Genomic DNA, 8742 nt, shown 5'->3' with positions numbered 1-8742 from the left:
TGGAGGAACATGGAGGCACTGTCCTGCTGTCACCAAAACTGCGGGAAAAACAAAGAGTCTCCAACAACATTTTTAGTATTAGAGAATTAAGGCATTACTTTATTCTGAAAATAATTTCATCCATATATTGCTTGGGTTGTGCAGAGAAAACCATTCCATCACACACAGCTGTTTACTAGATTTTTCACATACTTAAACAGTCAAAACCCAGAAAAATTCATTGGTGCCATTTTCATTGGCCACAAGTTACACAGTTCTTTGTATTTGGTTTCCTATTGGTTATTGATCACTCTGCCTCCAATGCTAATTAGGTCCTTGTTCTTTGTTCTCTTACCGATCTTTTCCCAGACCAGGTGTCTCTGACACACCAGGAAGGATGTTCAGGCATTGATGGTCATTTATCTCTTGAGCATCCTCTGGCAGCTACCAGTCCATTGAAACATCAAGCTCATCAGGCCTTGCTCAGCAAACAGTCTTTTGAAAAGAAAGTTCCTTTCCCCTGGGCAAAGATGAACAAAACCCCTGACTAAAGGTAGTTAAAAATTTTAGAAGTTACATAATTTCCAACACCGCCCCTCCCCATAGACACAGTACTGCCACCCTGTGTCCCCATGTCCCCTCATCTCCCTCATGTACATATGTCCACAAGGTCCCTCATGTCCCATCTGTCCCTCCACATATGCCACAATGTCCTCATGTCTCCCATGTGTCGCCAGTATTGCGTGTGTTCCCCATGTTCCCACCTAACCCCCATCCCCCAGTGTTTGTGCCCTGTGGTAGGAGGTGCCAGGACTCTTCGTGGCCAGCTGGGACATCCCTCTACTGGTCTTGTGTTCCTCTAGGATACAAAAAATAGAGGGAGGGAACACCCTGAATGCAGGGGTGTAAGAGACGATCTGAAGATCCCTCATCTGCCTCACGACCATCGTCAAGGACAGAGACTGAAACCCCTAAAAGGGACTTTAAACTCTCAATACAGGAGTTCTGGCCTGGCTGAGGTGGGATGTTGGCCAAGTGCTTCCTGCAGGTGTATTCGATGGAAAAACCCAGCACCCATATCGGAACATCAGAATCTGAGCAGAAACAATGGGCAAGTCACGGTGAAGTGACTGTGCCTACTGACACAGCACCTGCTGACTTGTACTGGTTGACGCTGTACCTGCTGACGACCGACTTGTTCTGGGTTCTCTAAATGAACACACTGCAATGATTTCCCCCACCTGTTTGGCCAACTGCCTGTCGCTTCGGAGAGGACTATAAAAACCCTGGAGACCCCCGCTCACTTTTGTGATCACCCCACTGGAGAAACTCGCGTCTATAGGCATCTTCAAAAGCCTCGAGGACTCGACCCTCCATGTTGGTAGCTATAATCCCCTTCCCCTCTTTTTCTGTCTTTCTTACTATTCTCTTTTCTCTCCCCACTATCGCATTTGTTGGCACTAAATAAAGGTGCATTTGTGATTGAATAAACTGAGTTTGTCCCCCGCTGTGTCGTTTGTGCTCTGAGATCCCTAAAACGAATCATCACGAACCCCGCTTGTGTGAGCGGATCGTGACATTAAATTGGCGTCACGGACAGGATCTTGATGGACAGAGGGGTTGCGGGTTTTATACAGTTTGTAAAAGGAGAAGGACCCTCGTCTCAGCCGCAACTAGCACGCCACTTCGGTGAGCGCTGTTAGAAAGCAAGGGGGGCGAGGGAAAATTCCCGCAAACTGTATACACCCAGGCGTGTAGCACTCCCGGTCATCAGGATTTCACAAAAGGATCTCATTGTGCAAAAGATGGGACTGTAGTTAGTTGTGGTTTTTTTGTGTTTTGGGCTGCTTGGTGTAGTTGAGGAGACAACCATTTGTAACTAAGGTGAACCTCCCAGGCAGTTTTGGTCTCCTCGCCCATTCCAGGGAAGCAAAGGGAAACACAGTTTTAGCTGTGCTTTTGGTGTAACTTTAAGAATACCTCCCTGAGAGTGGTTTCAGTCCCTTCACAAAATGAGTGAAAAAGATAAGAATGCATTTTATGCTTTGTTAGCGAAACATGGCACTGGACCTTCTCCAGATGGAGAAAGGTGGGCACAGAATAATTGGTTTAACTTTGAAAACATAGTAAATAGAATATATTCTTTACAACATGATGCTAGATATAAACTGGGCAGAAATAAAACCATTCTTTGCTCAGTTTTGGGGGCCTGTCTCTCGGCAGCCATAGCACCCCGTTTTAAACGGGTAAGTGAAGAAAAAGCAGTAATAGAATCCCTATTAAATTTGGTAGAAGCTTTGCAAACACAATTAGAACAGGAAAGAAATCAGAATTATTTGCTGCAGACTTCCCTTGCAGAAGGGTGAAGTAAAAACTTAAAATCTGCGGATTCACCCACAGAAATAGAAAGAAAGGAGACATACAACATTAAACAAATCTACCCTCAGAAAGAATTAGAACACATGTAAAATTGTGGAGAACACTGTTGCTCCAACTTGAGACCTCTCATCAAAACAGAATATAATTCTATAAATGAAGAGAATCATGATCCCCACATAACCACCAAAGAAATACCATACATGGCCACTGAATTAGCTAAATTAAAGAAAGAATACTCCCGCCTCCCAAGTGAATCAGAGACAGAGTATGTTTTTAGAGTCTCACTCACTGGGGGTGACCAAATTCAATTAAGTGAACAAGAAGCAAGTGGCTATTGGGGACATGGAGTTTTCTTAACAACAGGAAATACACGTGCTCCATGGTCCCTGACACAGCGTGCAGCTTACTGGGCAGGGGGGTTAAACCCACTTGAGAGGGGCGACCCTCTGGCAATAGTCGGCACTCCAGACCAACTCCTAGAAAACATACACAAAGCTGCATGCTTGCAAATGATACATGAAAGGAAATTGATCTCTGGCTATGAGTCACCAATGCAACAGCCTGTCAAACCTGAGATCATGACCCCCCTAATTCGAGGTTTGCCAGAGTCTCTAAAACCAACAGCAATTCTTCTTCAATAAACAAGAGCATCTATCTCTCTGGTAGATAGACTTGAAAGATTTCTTGGCCATACAAGAGATCAAACTGGTTCCACTGACTCCACTGACTCCTCGCCTTTTACAACTCCTAGCACACAATATAACAGCAGTCATAAACTTTGGACATGGAATGAGGTAGCAGAGGAGTTAATAAGTTACAGTAGAAAATATGGACCAGTGAAGTACTCAGAGGACAAACAAGAAAAACGCAGAGGAGTCAGGCACATTGCCTCTCCTAATGAAAAATCAGAAAAGGGAAAACAAATTTCCAACTGGCAGCAACGGTGGTGGCTAGGACTGAAAAGGGGAGTTCCACGAGAAGTAATGAATAAATTGCCATATGATAAATTGGCTAAAATAATTTCTAATTGGCTCTGTCCCAAATATATTGTATTGGAACCATCAAACCGACAACCCAGCGCACCTCCTCTCCGCAAAGACGGTGCCCCATCCTCCACTAACTTGGAAATCCAAGCAATTTTTGGACAAAGATCTGCAGAACAAAGGTCTTCTGCTGGATTCGGAGAACCAGTGTCCCAAGAACAGTAGCAGCAGACAGTGAAGAGAACATCGCTCAGTGTCACTCCAGGCACGGCTGATGCCAGACACAGCTCAGCCTGTGGGGAGCTCCCATAGCTCCTGCCTTCTCCCTCCCTGCTGACAGCTCCCTCCCTCCAGCCCTCAGACCCTGCCCATCCCCCCTTATTCCCTCCCAGCTCATCCCTTTGCTTCGCCTTTCATTAATAAACACTTTGGCTTCTTCACTTTACCTGCGTCTCTGTGGACCTGAAGCGGCGTAAAAACCTGAGCCCTGGCACACACAGGCCCCTGCTGCCGTCCTCTTGCGCGCCGTGTTTTGTGCAGAGACACAGAGGAGCGAGGCCGCGTCAGGCTGGAAAGGTGCCTGTGCTGAAGGTCCAGTTCCACAACACTGTGCAGTTTAAGGTCCAACTGAGCAGCCTGAAGCTCCTGGATTTTGGAAGAGCCAACCTGAGTATGCTCTGAACCCAGCTGTGAGGGATTCCATGGCAAGCATCTAAAGAGGGCAAAGGAGCTTGGAATGCTGGAAGCTTTCAGGAATAGCTTCCTGAAAGCACAGCAGTGCTCCATCCCTGCGCAGGGTCAGGGAGAGGGCAGAAGCAGAGACCATCAGGCCTTAACAGGGAGCTTTGGGTGTGCCTAAGGGCAAGTGAAGCAGCAGCAGCATGGTGGCTGAGACTCGGACGCGTGACCGAGGCAATGGCCCGAGCGCCGTCAGGCAGTGCTGGGATCCGGGCTGCGGTTCTGGTCCCCAGAGCTGAGGAATCGCAGCCCCTGCCTCAGAGCCTGTCAGAAAGCCAAGCAAGTGAGAGCAGAGGGAGGGCAGCCTTCCAGTCTCTCCTGGGCATGGCCACAAAGCAGACCCTGCTTCTCCTTCCTCTGCCTGTGTTTGGGGTGTGCTGATGGCAGCGCCAGCCAGGCTGTGCTCTGTGTTCCAAAGGCTGTGGAGAGCGGGCATGAAAAGTGCTGCGTGCACAGCGGAGAGTCCTGGAAGGTGCTGGCAAGAGCGTCCTGCGGGAACAGGGCTCTGGTCTCTGGCCGGGAAGAGCCTGGTTTTGCTGCTGTGAGCGCAGGCAGGCGTCGAGGCAGGTGAAGAGGCAGCGGGCAGCTTGTGTTTGTAGAGGGCCTGGGGCTGCATGTGCGAACCTCCACCTGGAATCACACTGGGGGAAATCCCAGCTAGAGCTGGAGCGCCTGTCCAGAAAGCACCAGAAGGAATTCAGCCTTGCCAGGGTTTCTTAAGAGTGTGTTGGTGTTCCCCAGGAAAGGTACACATTTGGGGAAACGCCTCTGGGGGAAGGGGGCTTGCTGCGGAAGGAAAGCACTTTCCTAGGAGCTCCCAGTGATGTAGGAGCAGCTGTCCCCCTTTGGCTCTGTGTGGTCCTTTCAGTCCTTGAGGCCCGTTGCACTTGGCAGATGGACAAAGGAGAGGAGAAGGCTGTGAAGAGCGGGTTTGGAATCCACCCGGACCTGCGGAGACCAAGGCCAGCACCTGCACCGGGGTGTGTTCCCCCCCGTTTGGACACAGGTGTGAGCAGGAGCATCTCTGTCCAGCTGCCAGCCCCAAAGCTGTCTTTGAGAGCTGTGAATTCAAAGGCCTTCACGCACACACCTCTCACATCTTACCTGTCTGCTGTGTTTCAACTCTTGGCAATATGCATTTGCCTCTTGCTTGCTGGAAGCTGCTGCGGCCCAGAGGGCCAGCACCGAGCTGGGCTGTGTGGGCCAGGCGGCACGGAGAGTCTTGGCTGATCTTGGGGTGTCCGTGGCCTCAGAAAAGGCTTGGAAGGTTTGCCTCCCAAGGCGCCCTGCTCACTGGCTCTCCCTGTGCATCTTGGAGGGAACAAGGCAGGCATTTCTGGCAGCTGGGCATTAGCAGGCCTTCAAATGGGGGTGTGTTGTGGAGCAGGCCCAGCTGAGACACCCTGAGAGGAGCCCAGCGCTCCTTGCCCCTCTCCGCAGACACGTGAGCGTTGTCTGCTTTCGGGATGACCCCGGCTGTGTCAGGGGGTGCTGCTACGTGGACACGAGACAGCCGGTCCTGTCCTGCCGGGTCCCAGCAGTGCCTCGCAGCAGTCCTGCATCCCCATCAGGATGCCGGCCAAGAGAGGTCCTGGAAGCTGAGGGAGCTGATTTGAAGCTTGCACGGGTGCCTACAGGTCAAGGCCAAGGGCGTTCCCTCAGGATAGAGCAGTCCTGAGAGGTCTCTAGAATTCAAAGAAATCAGCAGACAAATGCATTGTCCACCAAAAGCTCTTTGATTGGCAGGAGGTTAGGGCTCTGCACCCCACCACAAGGCTTCTGTGCCACGTCCAAATTGCAGTGGGTTTCTGTAGGAATTCTGTCAAAAATACCTTCCGTCTTTAGACTGCTGAGGTGATTCCATAGGCAGGGGCTTAGAAAGAAACACATTGCATCAGAATCCTAGACTTGAAGCTAATGTCCACCTGCTGGCCAGGAGGAGTCTCAGCGCACCAAAGCAGCTCATCTTCCTCACCCCTTCCCTGCACAGGGCTGATTCTGTAGCCGCCCTTAGGTCTTCCCCAAGGCTATGTCTAAAGCTTTTTGTCAAGTCACTTTCTTGCCAAGTTAGGCTTCCAGGTTTTTCATATGTTAACTGGTGCTTAGTACTTCTGGATATCTGTGCTAAGTACTCTTTCCTTCTGTCAATTGCCTGTGCTTCCTTACATCAAACAAAGGCCTTGTTTGGTTCCTAAATGTGCCTGATGCTGGCCCAAGTCTTTTGGCACTGCTTGCTTTCCTGTGGCATGCTCTACCTCCCCCTAGAGTAAAGAGGGAGCTGGAGAAGGAGCATGCCAGGTTGCTCTCCATCCTTTACCAGCAGTCCTGCTTAAGCGGACAAGTCCGAGCTGAGTGCAAATGGAACAGCCGTGCACGGGAAGGGTGGGTGGGAAGGATGATCCAGGAATCGTAGGCCTGGCAGCCTGAGCTTGCTGCCAGGGAAGGCCTTGGAGCACATCCTCCTGAGTGCCATGCCACGGCACGTGCAGGGAAGCAGGGGGTGGGAAAGCTCTGCGGAGGGATGGGGACAGCTGCGGGTCTTGGCAGGGTGTTGAGCTGGGGTTGGTGTTGCTGGGCGTGTTGGGGAAGGAGTCGTCTGGAAGAGGAGAGGTCTAGGCTGGAACTGGAGTCACTTTGAAGGCACCACCTGTGGTATGGCACAGCTTTGGTTATGGAGAACAGAAGGAATAGCTGAGACTTATCAAAAGCCTGATGTCTCTGTGGAAGTGAAGAAGGACTCGAGAAAAATGCAGAATACTTCCACAAGCCAAACACAGGTCCCAAATGGGAAAACAAACAAACAAAACCTTGTGACATCCAGAAGGAGCCCATGCACCCTTGGGCTAGAGCACTGCAGAAGCCAAGACATAGAGCTTCACTGCGCCAGATGCTCACCTGGAGCACGAGCCCTTTGGTGCCTCAACATGGCAGATCAAAGCCCATTTCCCAGCTGGCACTGGCTGGGGCAAATGCTAGGTCCTGGCAGGACTGCAGCACTCAGGATCTTTAGCCAGCAGCAGCAAGTGCTGGCTGGGCAGAAACTTGCACCTCTGCCTTGCACTAAAGACAGCACCCTCCAGAACTGGCATTTACTATCTCAGGAAAATCTGACTCTGCTGTCACCACAGCTGTCGGGTTGTGGTAACTTTGCCCATTTTGCTCCTCTTTGGCCTCTTCTCCAGCAGAAGAGAGAGCCATCAGCACTGCAGGTGGCTGAGGAGCTACCACTAACTGTAGCAATGTATCTGCAGCAATGTATCTGCATAACTTGGAATACAAACTGCTCAAGCCCAACTACCACCTAGAGATATTAGTTACAAGTAGCAGCTCTTTGGGAATATATCAAGGCCACAGAGACACAAACTGGTCTAAAAAGAAGAGGAGCCTGGGGAATTGAATACCAGGACAAGAAGAATGAGCTAGAGGTCATGAAGGCTTAGAATTATAGCCAATCAAATTGCCTAAGGCACGTGTGCTGAGCCAACAAAGCAGACGAACCAATCAAGAAAGGCATGAAGGTGTGAACAGTGGTCTTACAATCTATAATCATAGTGTAATGTAAATATGAAATGGCTTCTGCAGAAATCCTATTGGTTCCGTCGTTCAGAGGTACTGAGCTCCCACAAATATCATTCAGATGTATTTTCTGGCAGGCAGAAATGAAAATTCAGGACTCAAACTGTAGCCCTAAAGAGCAGGGAGATGCTCGAGGAGGCACCACCTTTGTTTTAGCAATTCAGCAAGCGAGCGAGTCCTTCTGTGAAAGGAACCACTACCCCCCTTGCCTTCCTTCTGGCACCTGAGAAGGACAAAGACTGTCCCAAATGCAATCTGCAGGCTGCCACAAGTCTGTGCTTCTTGTGTCTTTTCAACACAGCTCTACCCAAAGCTGCAGCCACAGCTGACACCGGAGAGGAAAGCCCCTGAGAGCAGCAGAGTCTGCGGGGGCTGTTGGCATTTATCTCTCCTCCTGTGGCAGTGTCGAGTGCTTTACAAACCTCTCCAAAAGTCCGAGAAACAAAAGAGCCACAAAGAAAGGAGAAAGCGTTTACATCTTGGAGTGCAAGCCAGTCCAGATTGGAGATCTCTGCTGGAAATGCCTAAAACCTGCAGGATGCAGAAGGGCTCTGTCAGAAGGCAGATGAGGCATTTTGCTCTCAAGTGCATGGCCACTGGGCTTGAAGCATTGAGGATTACTGCCTCAACTCAGAAGGAGAGTTTCTTCTTTCTTCTCGGGTTTCAGTCTCTAAATTATGCAGTTCTAATCCTGACCATGGAATATTTCCTTCAGCAAACTCTTGGAAAGAAAGCTGTGCTAGGGGGTAGGTTTCTCTTTCAGGCAAGCAAGATTCTTCTTCCTCTATTTGTGTTGCCAGCTGATTATAGCTATACAAAAATGCAGAGGAAATAAACACAGAGATGTCCCACGCTTGAGAGACCAGGAGATCTACCAGGTCATTTTCCTTGCTCCAGGCAAGACCTTGGCAGTGTGACCATTTGACAATTTGACAATGCCTTCTGGCCATGCTTACAAATTCTGACTGGTACTGAGAGATGGGACAATCTATCCTCAGTGTCTGAACATTTTTGCAGCTTGCCTGACTTCAGACTTGATAGATATTCTACCAGGAAAACACCTGGCCGATGGTTTTGTGGTTGGACT

The sequence above is a fragment of the Chamaea fasciata genome, unplaced genomic scaffold (assembly GCF_029207755.1).
Source record: "Chamaea fasciata isolate MVZ Bird 193981 ecotype frontalis unplaced genomic scaffold, bChaFas1.0.hap1 SCAF_35, whole genome shotgun sequence".
NCBI classification, from domain to species: domain Eukaryota; kingdom Metazoa; phylum Chordata; class Aves; order Passeriformes; family Sylviidae; genus Chamaea; species Chamaea fasciata.
This window is presented reverse-complemented; position numbering follows the sequence as displayed.